General features: G+C 42.4%; 1 protein-coding gene across 1 annotated transcript in view; it reads left to right on the top strand.

Moving 5' to 3' along the window:
* The first annotated feature begins 1,875 nt into the window (after window positions 1-1,875).
* Window positions 1,876-12,267, top strand: part of Cdc14a (cell division cycle 14A) — a 115,050-nt gene continuing 104,658 nt past the window's right edge. The window contains exon 1 of the mRNA XM_055628189.1: window positions 1,876-1,945. The gene's annotated coding sequence lies outside the window, so the exon portion shown is untranslated. The remainder of the gene's footprint in view (window positions 1,946-12,267) is intronic.

Here is a 12,267-nt window from a genome sequence, read left to right as displayed (position 1 = left end):
TATCTATCTATCTATCTATCTATCTATCTATCTATCTATCTATCTATGATGGATTCTAGGGTTGAACTCTGGCCCTAATGTTTGCAAAGGGAGCACTTTAATGACTGAGCTATTGTCCCAGCTCTATTTTTGTCTATTAAATTATTCTTTTTTAAAATTTATTACAATTTATTAACTTTGTATCCCAGCTGTAGCTCCCACCCTCAGCCCCTCCCAATCCATCCCTCTCTCCCTCATCTCCTCCCATGCTCCTTCCACAGTCCACTGATAGGGGAGGTCCTCCTCCCATTCCATCTGACCCTAGCCTATCAGGCCTCATCAGGACTGTTTCTCATAGTCTTCCTCTGTGGCCTGGTAAGGCTGCCACCTCAGGGGGTGGTGATCAAAGAGCCAGCCACTGAGTTCATGGCAGAGACAGCCCCTGTTTCCCTTACTAGGAAACCCATTTGGAGACTGAGCTGCCATGTGCTACTTCAGTGGAGGGGTTCTAGGTTATCTCCATGAATAGTTAAATTACTCTTCTTTAGGGAATTCAGAAGGGCTTCTGGTTTTGAAATCATTAGCAAGTGAATCCATGCTGTACGTTTCCAGCGGAATGACTTAGAGTTCAAAGGTGCTTTGAAATCATCACTACTTTGAAAAACTGGGACTCCTTGCCCGTCTTGTAACTGAGTGCATATGATCTTGATGTTGGGACATTGATTCTTGGGAAAGAGGTTTTTAGGAATTAAGTTAGATTGAAACCATAGATGAGAAGAAATAATGCCGTTTCTCCAGAAGTCAAATCTGACATTGTGCTCAGAGTAAAACCTAACACACCCTAGAGCATACAGTCCTCGTCTTGTTCTGACCTCTCACTTTGCGTCATTCCCTGCTCCCTGCTGCCCATCCACACTGAAAACAAGCTCTGTCCCACTAAAGCACCTTTGCCCTGTCCTTCTCATACTTCTTCCTATTCCAAAGTCTTCAGGGCATTCCTCAGAGAACCTCCCCTACCCTGGACTTCTATTAAGGTGGTACCAGGTCCTCAATACGGAACCTGATACGTGCTGACTGGGTGATACATTGCAAAATGTAAATTTTTATGGTTTTAAGAATTCTTTTTTGTTGGTTTGTATGTCAGTAATTTATCAAGATGTCTCTGGTATCAAGAGCCAGGGCTACTATGTTTTCCAGGGCTTTTACCAGCATTCCTTTTTTTTTTTTTTAAATAAGTTTTAATATGATTTCAGCAGGCCTTTAGAGAGCCACACCAACTTTTCTCAGAACAGAGATGTCAGCTGACATCACAGGAGGCATGCTCAATGTGAGCAATGAGTGCCTTAACAGGTACAGAGCTAACTCCTGGCCATCTTTCTTTGGTGAGACCGCCAACGAGAGAGGCACAGTTGTTACCCCACATTGTGTCTGTTCAGTGGGGTCTGTGAACCCCAGCTGGCTCCTTCAAGGACCTGCCCCCATCTCTAGACACCCATCCATCTGTAAGCCTAAGGTGGCTGTTCAGCTTCAGGCTGAAAGTGGATGTTGGCGAATCAGTCAGCTGTCCAAAGAGCAACAGGCCAGGCGTGGAGGTGAGCAGCTGTAATCTTGGCACTTGGAGTGCAGAGCCAGGAGGTCCACGGTGAGTTTGAGGCCAGCTTGTTCTGTATCGTGAGTTCTAGGCCACAGAGCTACAGATAAAAACCCAGCTCCCCCAAACCACATAAAACCAAAGAGCAAAACAACCCAAAGAAATACCTGAAACACATAAGAGAACAACAGCTTCCCCATGGCCTGAGACTCCAAGGGGAAGAAACAAAAATCAGATTTGGTGAGTAGTGAAGTCAGTTCTGTGTGTTCTAAATGTTATTTATTGTCTGCCATAGGTCATCTACTTAAAGAAGACACCAGAAGAAGCCTACAGAGCACTCCTCTCTGGCTCAAACCCCCCTTATCTTCCATTCAGGTACAATTATTGCTAGGGCCTGGGCTATCCTTGGCTCAACTGCTCCTTAGAGTTGGGGTAAGGGGTCTCGTAACTGTCCTACCAATGTGACCATGATGTTATCTGACATGAAATGAGAAGCTTCTCCCTCCTCTAAGTTTTCAAGATAGTCTTTTAAATAATTTTTTTTTCAGACCCCCTTCCTCCAACTAGGAAGGAAAAGAAATGGCCTTTTCCTTCTAGGCATCTCCCGCCACCCTTCAGTCTTTTCTGTACTTTGACAATGTACTTAAAGTGAAGAGTGTCTGATTTGTGAGCTAATTAGATTTCAGTAATTACCTCACAGGTTCATCCAGCCATTCTTTCACTCCGGGAGCCCTGACTGAGCTCTGACTGCCTGATAGGGCTACAGATTAGACACCAGGCCACTTCTACCTCCAAGGAGCACAGCTTTAATTCGGGTTGGTCCTGAGATCCTCTGTTTATTACACCTATCTTCAGGGACATTCTCTCTCATTTCAGCAGTGGAAAAGCCTATCGTGTAAGCCTGTGTTGGAGACAGGAAGCTTCCTCAGTCTGTCTCGTTGCTGTGTAATGTACAAGAGTGCATTCGACGGTTCTCTTACAGTCAGACGTGTAGGCCATTTCCTAGGCTTTTCATTGTTGCTTTCTTGTTCATGTTGTCTCAGGTATGCTTTAAGAAACTAAAAAACACTCGAGGGAATTTTATTGCATTGTTGTTAGATATCAAGAAATTATAGTCATCTGCAGAAAGGTACTCTTTCTATGAAGACAAATGTTTAGAAGTGAAGAGGCATTTTATTTCTTGAGTTAGGCCCTTGTGTCCTACTGGAATTTTGACCTTGACTGTAACGTAAGGTTGTGTTTTCCTGAAAACTCAGAAAGTTCTGTTTATAGGAAACTGTATCTCTGGGTCCAGGCTCTTTACATACTGTGTGCTTGAAGCAGAAAGTACCCACTATGGTGCATTCGGAAGTGAGGTGCTTTGATCAGAGAATGCTAATGCTGTGTTGCTGTACTGGAATTGGACTAAAGAAGCCATTTAATTACAGACTGCCTGAGGACAGGGAATGTTGTCACAAACCTTCTAACCCCAATTCTGGGCACCCACTGTGGCCTTGGCTTCATTATGATCTAGGTTATATCATTCACAAGGCTTTTTTACTCCTTTTATTTTATGTTATAGTCTACCTTCTCTAGACTTTTTGTTTTGTTTTGTTTTTTTTTGCTATGTTAGCAGGTATCCACTTAGAGATTTCTTTTAAAAATTATGTGTTTGTGCGTGGTGTATGTGGGTGTGTGCATGTGAGTGTCAGTGCCAGTGGAGGCCAGGGCCATTGGATTCCCTGGGAGCTGGACTTATAGATGCTTGTGAGCCATGTGAGTTGGGTGTTGGGACTTGAACTTGAGTCCTCTGCTAGAGCAGTATGTGCTCTAAATTGCTGAGCCATCTCTCTGCGCCCCTCCCTCCAGTTATCCACTTAATTTTTTTTAAAATTCTATTATGATAGCGTTTTGAAGACATGGTTGGTACATTTGTCTGCACTCTCCTCTGAAATGTCTGAGGTCCTGAGCATATTAGCTATGTTCTACTGCAGGGATAAAACACCATATTGAAGGTGCCTTACAGAAAGCAGGGCTTATTTGGCCTGAGAGTTCCAGAGGGATAACAGTCGGTGATGGCAGAGTGGAGGCAGCGGGCAGCAGGCTGCCAGATAGCAGAGGGCTCACCTCTCAAGCTCCGGCATAGACTGCCAAACGGGCATGGCAGGTGGCTTGTAAACATCAAAATCCACCGCCAGTGACGTATTTCCTCCAGCTAACCACACCACCTAAAGCTGTCCAAACAGCACCACTTGCCGGCGACTAAATATTTCAAATGCCTAAGACTATGAGGGACATTTCTCATTCAAGCTATCATAACTGTATAAACTATATTTCACTATCCCCAATGGAAGAATTTTATGGCTGCTGGGAATTTAAATAGTGCTGTTCCTCAAAATTTATTAATTTAGCCAACATTTACTTGAGCAGGCACTTCTACGAAGTCCCAGTTTTCTGTAGCAGCTTGGCCGGCTCTTCGCTTGTAATTCTCTAGTGTATTTTATGCATCACAATGCTGTATATACCATGAAAGCAAACGTGTTATTATTATTTGTTTGCATGGATGACTTCTCTTTTGAGATTGGAAATTGACATGTTTTCCTATTTGTGTCCCAAGAGAAAAAACTATATTAATGTATTGCTCTTTCCCATGCCAATCTCTGTGGGAGTCTGAGGGAGCTGAAGACAGTTAGAACTTGTTACCCACTATAGAGCAACTCAGTATAGCACTGTGAATCCTGGTTGACAGGTCCCTCGAGGGCTGGAGCGGATAGCTCAGTGGTTAAAAGTGCTTGCAGTATAAGCATGTGCAACGGAGATTGGCCCCCAAAGCCCACGGAAAAGCCAGCTGTGGCGGCACACACTTAATGCTAGCCCGAGGGAGGCAGAGGCAGGTGCATCCTAGACAGCTTAGCCTAATGGGTGAGCCCTAGGAGAGAGAGAGCGCGCGCGCGCGCGCGAGAGAGAGAGAGAGAGAGAGAGAGAGAGAGAGAGAGACAGAGAGAGACAGACAGAGAGAGAGAATGTGTTTTGACTGAACAGGCTTCTGGGAATGGAATCTGCTTGCACCTTGATGCGCTCTCACACAGATAAGCATAGAAACATGCGCGCGCGCGCGCACGCACACACACACACACACACACACACACATGGACACACAAACATGCAGACCCACACAAGGTCACTAAAAAGAAACACATTAAGAAAAAGGACTTAGACATCTTTGCTGCTTAATCCTTGGTTGACTCAAGTGTATTTGGCTTTTGTGCCCATTGGTCATCTCTGATGGCACTGCGGCTCTTCAGAAGTATTGTCTGTTCAGGAGTCATCTTAGGGTGTGCTCCTGAATGTTAAGGTGTTTGTGTGGAGAATGGTTCTTTCATTTGCACTAAGAGGGGCCCATGTGTTTATCAAGAGTGACTAGCTGAGAACTAGAGGGGAAGGGTATTTTAGTTCTTTGGTCTGACTGTCCTCAGCTGGCTTGGCAGCTGGCCTCTGTGGAAACAAGGGACTTACAGTTCTGGGGTCCGAGCCAGCCGAGTTTGACTTGGCAAGCCTGGCTGAGGCTTGTTGCGGTCTCTCCATTTCAGAATGCCCCAAGCTGAGTCTGCGCTGCCGGTCAAACGATTTATAAAGTCACATTATTTGCTTCTTGTCTAATGTCCCACTAGACCCCTTGCCCTTAGTGAATTGTTTCTGTGGTTAGTTGATGTCAGTGGTTTTCAAACCTGTGCTTTTAGATACGCATAAAATAGCAAGTGTGAAAGCTTCAAGTTTCACAGAACATGAAATATTGACTGAATGGCATACTTCTGTCTGAGATTTGCGCGCATGCGTTTGTGTGTATTGATATGTATGTGAGTGCTCACAGTGAAGCTGTCATCCATCAGGTGCTGTCCACCATTTCTTTGACCCAGGGTCTCTCACTGGCCTGAAACTCATCAGGCAGGCTAAATGTGCTAGCTGGTGAGCCCCAGGAATCTATCTGTCTCTGTGTCCCCAGTAGTGTGATTGCAAGCACATCTGGGAGGAGCCGGGGGAGGAGAAACCATAAACAGAATAGATCGTGTGAAAACTTTTCTTTTCAATAACAAAAGAAAGGTCATAAATAGAAAATAAATCTTTAAAATCTCACACAAACCATTCCAAAAAAACAACAGTAACAAACCTCCCACCTTGCCCCCTGCAAAAACCAAACAAGTGTACAGCACTGTGCCTGGCATTTTGTATGTGGGTTCTGACGTTCAAACACAGGTCTTCCTGAGTGCAAGGCAAGCACTTTACAAACTGAGCTGTCTCTCCTTGGGTCCTTTGTATTTTTAAAATTAATTTATTCACATCCCATCCCAATTGTGATCCTTCCCTCCTCTTCCCCTCCCTCCCTCCCTCCCTCCCCCCCTCCCTCCCCCCGGCATATTCATGCCTAAGGACTGAGTGCATTCTCTTTTCCTGTGGTGTGGTGAGGTAGCTCCGCAGGAGGAAGTGATCAAAAGGCAGGTTTTCAGAGTCCATGTCAGAGACAAATCCGCTCCTCCTTACTAGGGATCACACATGAAGCTGTGAAGCTGGAGGGTTTGTTTGTTTTGTTTTTGTTTTGAGACAGGGTTTCTTTGTGTAGCCTTGTCTGTTCTGGACTTGCTTTGTAGACCAGGCTGACCTCGAATTCACAGAGATCCATCTGCCTCAGTGACCCCGAGTCCTGGGAATAAAGATGTGCCCCGAGTCCTGGGAATAAAGATGTGCACCACCACGCCTGGCTGGGTCCTCTGTATTTTTTAAAGCAACTTGGTAAGTTTTTTTTTTTTTTTTTTTTTTTTTTTTTAATTGGTGATGATTTCTAAATATGCCAAAGTCTATTTTTTCCCCCTATGGTATTAAAAAATTTAGGGGGAATAAAACCTCTCAGAAAATAAGACTCAGGGACTTGGATTTAAAGCCCTACCCAGGAAGCATAGCATAGAAAAGATGTCTAGTCCAGGAGGTCAGGTGGAGGCAGGGAGTTGAACAGCCCATTTCTAGTTGTTGGTGTGTTGTTTTGTCTTTGTGAGTTCTTTTCTGAGTAGGTCCAGAAATGCAATTTGTATGCGTGGCCTTCTCGTCCCTTGCCCTTGCCCAAAGCTCACAGAAGAGGCTTGAATCTCTAGGTATATAGATCAGTGTTTCCGAAAGTCACGTTTCTCCAACTTTTCTTCAAAACCTTGAGAAGTTAGTGACACTCAGGTTCCACTACCAGAAGTTGTGAATGCAACTGTCCTGGGCTGAAACCTGGGTAGCAAATGCTCTAAGCGACCCTAATGTGTCGACTTGTGGCTGCTTAGAGAGCTGCTCTCTTAGATGACAATATGAAGTGATGCCCAAGTGAGATGGTCAAAGTTCAGAGTTTCTCTCTTGGGGATGTGTAAAACATATTCCTGTTTAAAAGATTTGATTGCTATCAGATAGTGAAATAATCCACTTTTTGCCATTTTCCAAAGTACAGGTTCCTGATTAACAGGCAACAGTACTACTCTTCTGGAACTGTCTAAGGCAGGCTTCCTGATCCACACCTGTATAGAACAAAATGATCTCTTGGGATAAGAATAATTTGCTGTGCTTTGTAGAACTGTTTTTATGCTGTTTCCTGAGAGTCGGAGAAATAAGTGGCTTTTATCAAATAATGACTTTAAAGAAATATATCCAGGAATATCCAAGCTTTCTCTCAGTATTGTCTGAGAGATCAGTCTTCCTTACCAGGACCCACAAACCTCCCAGTGACAGGCCATGTATGACACTTACTTTGCAAGTGGACTCTTAGTGTTTGTGTTTAGGGAGGCATTTGTTGTGTTTGGGGATGACCCTTGGTGATGACTTGGCTGCTGAACTATGAGGCTGAGCCTTAATGGGAAATCTCAAAAGCAATTACTCTGGATCTTCGGGCATGCCAGAACCTGCAGCTCTTTTAACAAAAGCTCAAAAGGGTCAACCACTTAGCACTTGGCACAAGGTTACTTTCTTCTAAAGTAGGGTAAACATATGTTGGGCATAATTATAAAACATATCTCTTCACATTAAACATACCAGATATCTGCTAGCTCAATATGGCATTATGATTTTTGTCAGAGTTTGTTTAGTAATTAACTCTGTACTTCAAAAGGTAACAGCTTCTTACCATAGATTGTTTTCTTCTCTTGAGTTTCCAAAATGAGGAAACAAAAATGTGTTTTATGAGGTTCTTCTGTGTTTGTCTGTCTGTTTTTAGACAGACAGTTTACTCCTGACTGTCCTGGACTTGCGATGTAGACCAGGCTGGCATCAAACTTACAGAGATCCTCTTGCCTCTGCCTCCAGAGTGCCCAGATTAAACTACACTTGGCTAAAATGTCCTTTTCATTCTCTACTGTCCTGCTCCTTTTTGGTGATCTTTGGGGTCAGTCCAAGGGCTGCTTGAATATTTCATAAATTATTGATTTTGGTGCTTACTACTGGGGAAGAATCCAGTGAGGTTTGACAACATCTGCCTTCAGTCTGTTCTGAACAGCTATGCAATATTTTATTGAGCTTGGGGAACTATGAAAAATAGACTCTTAAAAAGCTTTTTTTTTTCCCTTAATAAGATAGCAATTAAACACCATTTATAGAATCTGAGATCAGAGACAACCTTTAGGGTCTTTGCAACTCTTTAAACTCATAAGGAAGGGAGTTCTCTTTCTTCCTGATCATAAAATAAAATAAAATAAAAAAATTGTATGGCAGTGATTTATGTTGTGAAAGTTGGTTCAGACTAATTTTTTTTTTCTGGTTGTTTCTATTTTTGTGATAACTGGTACCAAGAGGGGTTGGAAGAAGACTGCAATCACTTTCCTTTATGATGATTTGCCATAAAAATTGTGGGCTGATGCGATGGCTCCGTGGTAATGAATTTATTGTGCAGGGAGGAGGACCTGGGCTCTGATCCCCAGAACCCAGGTGTGTCCTCCTGTACTGGGGGGTTGGGCATGGAAGGTGGAGATGGCAGATCCCAGAGCTTCCTGCCAGTCAGTATAGCCAAACTGGTAAATCTAGGTTCAGAGAGAGATGTTGCCTCAAACAGTAAGTTGGAAGGGGTTGGAGAGATGCTCAGCGGTTAACAACACTTGTTGCTCTTGCAGAGGACCCAGGCTCAATTCCCAGCACCCTTATGGCAGCTTATAGCCATCTGTAACTCCAGTTCCCAGGGACTTGAATGCCTTCTTTTGACTTCTGAGGTCACCAGGCATACTGTGGTAAACAAACTTACATGCAGACAAAATATTCCTACATATAAAAGTTAATAATAAAAATAAGTTAGAGAGCAATAATGACCTCCACACATATACACACACATAGATATACAACATACCACATGAGCGCGCGCACACACACACACACACACATGCGTGAAAAAAATTGTATTGTTAAGTGGGTGTCAGCCAAACATTGATCAGAGGCACAGAACAGAGCTGTGTTTATTTTCCTGGTGCTAAAGCTAGTTCTACATAGGTCTGTTCTGATTTTCTGTGACCTTTCTTTCTTTCTTTCTTTCTTTCTTTCCTTCCTTCCTTCCTTCCTTCCTTCCTTCCTTCCTTCCTTCCTTCCTTCCTTCCTTCCTTCCTTCCTCTCTTTTTTTTCTTTTCTGTTTTTTTTTCTTTTTTTTTTCCTCTCCCAAGACAGAGTTTCTCTGGGTAGACCAGGCTGGCCTTGAACTAACAGAGATCCGCCTCACCTGCCTCTGCCTCCCTGAGTGTGGGATTACAGGCACTCCATCTGTGTTACATGCCACTGGGTCTGGCTTTCTGTGACCTTTCAAGCCATGATTTAGAACCAGTTTCTTACTATTTCTATTTAGATGAGCCAAGTGATTTGTATGAAGTTGGACGTTAGATCTGAAAAGTAGGAGACTGTTTCACCTTTGCTTTGGTGCAGGTTGTAAACAGCTTTGGGCCTGACCCCAGGAGGCCATCTGGATTTGGTTTTTCAGGGGCCGGTTTGTCTCCACAAAATCATTTTCATCTCGTTGGTCTAGAACATATGAGCACTTCACTGTCTTTCCCTACAGCTCTTAAACATATGCAGTGAATTTGTTCCAAGGTTGAACATTCTCAGATGTAGTATCATGTAAGAGAGACACAGTAGTGTCTCATTCTCAGGGCCCCTGTAACATAGGATCATACAATATAGATCCAAAAGTGTCTAGTTCTTAGAGATCACAGAATATAGGAGCATACGATATAGAATCATACAATATAGACACACTAGTGTCTAGGTCTTACGTTTGGGGCTGTACTGCTCAGTACCTGCTCCTGAGCACTCAAAATTTGTCAAAGCCAAATTGAGATAGATTGCTCCATTGGATTTACAAGGGTGGGCTCAGTGCATAGAGGCACCTACTGTTAAACCTAGTGATTGTGTTAGATCTCTGGAACCACAAGAGGACAGGAGAGAGCCAGCTCTTGGGAGTTGTCCTCTGACTTCCATGTGTGCACCATGGCACATATGCATACCCGTGCAAGAGATACATGCACACATGAACACACCAAATTAAAAAATACATTTATTTTTAAAGAAAGGAATGTAACTATATTGAATAGGTGCCGAAAAAAAATGACATATATTTGATTAAACAAGATATATTATTAAAATCAATTTGTGTATTTTTAACATAGTTATAAAATGTACTAATATATTTGCTTCTATTTTGTGACTGTCGCCTATATTTCTATTGGATAGTAATTATATAGGGTATATTATGCTGTTTTCAAAAATAATATATATTTTATATATATATATATATATATATATATATATAATTTGAAAGATCAGTGTTTCCCTGCAACTGGGGGAAGTTGTCAAAATTTTTTGAATGAATTCCTGGGGAACCCATCATTTATTCATTCCCGCATTTGCTTAACAACTTTTGCAACACAGCTGTGTGTACAACACTTGCTGTATTCCCTGGGCATCCAGGTAGAGGATAGACTTTCTGTTTTTAGGAAACTCACAGGCTTGGGGTGGTTGAGCTTGGTTCAGGGATTAGAGAAGTTCTTAGATGACCTTTGAGAGCATTTCCAACACACTGCTCTCCAAATATTTTCACGACTCCCAAGTACTCATTATCCAGAGCCTTGGCAGAGAATTACAGGCTCAAAGCACGTGTAGATGAGCATCATTTGTTAGTATTTGTTAGTCCGTTCGTCGACAGTTTCTTTTATTCTTTTTTTTTCTTTTATTGTTTATTTTCTTTTATTGTTGTTCCTGCAAACTAATAAAAAAAAAAAACAACCCAGATTAAAACAGTCTCAGTTGTTCATTTTATTCAGATATTCATTCTAATTTTTTTTTTTTTTTTAACAAATCGGTGTAGATGCTCCCAAGATTAGTGCAGACTTTGATAGTCACCCAGTAGCAGCTGTGTGGTTCAGGTAAACTATTAAGCCAGAAGTCACCTGTAGAAAGAATTGCCAGGACGGACGAAGTTTAGATGATGTTCAAGCACCAGGCTGAGCTAAACTTGTGTTTGTCTGTCTCTCCACCAACGTTGGTTGTAACATCACCCTGCTTCATTGAAGGCTGGAGACACCTGACTATGTCTTCAGCAGTCAGTTAGAAACTTTAGGTATTTAGGTTTTGTCCTATCTCCTAGGTAAGGAGCAGCTTGGTGCTCACCGGTTTAGCAGAGTAATATAAGATGTGGTCAAACTATCATGGCAGATATGACTTAGGGCTGTAGTTTTTCTAGGTAGTGAGGCCTATGTACGCTGTCCCCTCTTTGGGGAGGTTAAGTAGGAAAATGCAACATGTCCTCTTATTTCCCTCAGTACATATTTGGCTCAACAAACAAGAATGAATGAATGCATACAGAAATGAGTGATGAAACAAACCAAGAGTTACGGTTGGGGCCTGTATATTGCTGTGGTGGCTGAGCTCCTCAAACACGTAGAGCACACCTGTTTAGTACATGGGATGAAGGATGAGAAAGTAGCATCGCTACTTTTAGATTTGTTGGTCACTACTCGCTGGAAGAGAGGACGGAAGACAGTGACCAAGAACAGGCAGAAGAGATTTGAAATTAACTCCTGCCACTGAGGAATGAGACACTAGGCTACTCGAGTTAACACTAGGAATCCTAAAACATTACAGATAATTTTCTTGATGAATGCCAGGCTTCTTTATTTCATTTAAGCATGTAGTTACAGATATTTATTTATTATCTATTTTGTACTAGGTGCTAAGGTGACATTGATGAACAGTAAATGTATAGATCTAATACTATGATAGAGACAGAAGCCAAGAATCAAAATAAGCATACCAGGATATAATTTCAAATTTTAAATAAGTCCAAGTTCAAGGGATGGGAATCTGGAGACCTGACCGAGCACAAAGTAGGGTTGGAGTCCTCTGTGAGAGCCCTGATCGAGCTGAGATCATAAGGGTCTTGGAGACACCCCAAGTAGAGGTGAGAAGGAGGGTTATTGTCCTGTTAGGGATTTCAGCTTTACCTTGAGGATGATTAGGAGGTCAGCAAGGAGATGTGCTTTTAAAAAACACCTTAGCTTCAGTGAGGTTAAGAATGGCTAGGAATGGTTATGTCACTAGAATTGGGAGCAGAATGCTCTCTGGAGATCCTGAGAGAGAAAAGTAGGGACGTGAGAAAGATGAGCTTGAGGTATGGTGGGAGGTTTTTTTTTTTTTTTTTTTTTTTTTTTTTTTTTTTTTTTTTTATT

This window comes from Psammomys obesus, unplaced genomic scaffold (genome assembly GCF_907164565.1).
Source record: "Psammomys obesus unplaced genomic scaffold, mPsaObe1.curated_primary_1811, whole genome shotgun sequence".
Taxonomy (NCBI): Eukaryota; Metazoa; Chordata; class Mammalia; order Rodentia; family Muridae; genus Psammomys; species Psammomys obesus.
Note: the sequence above shows the minus strand (reverse complement) of the source record. Positions and strands in the feature narration are given on the sequence as shown.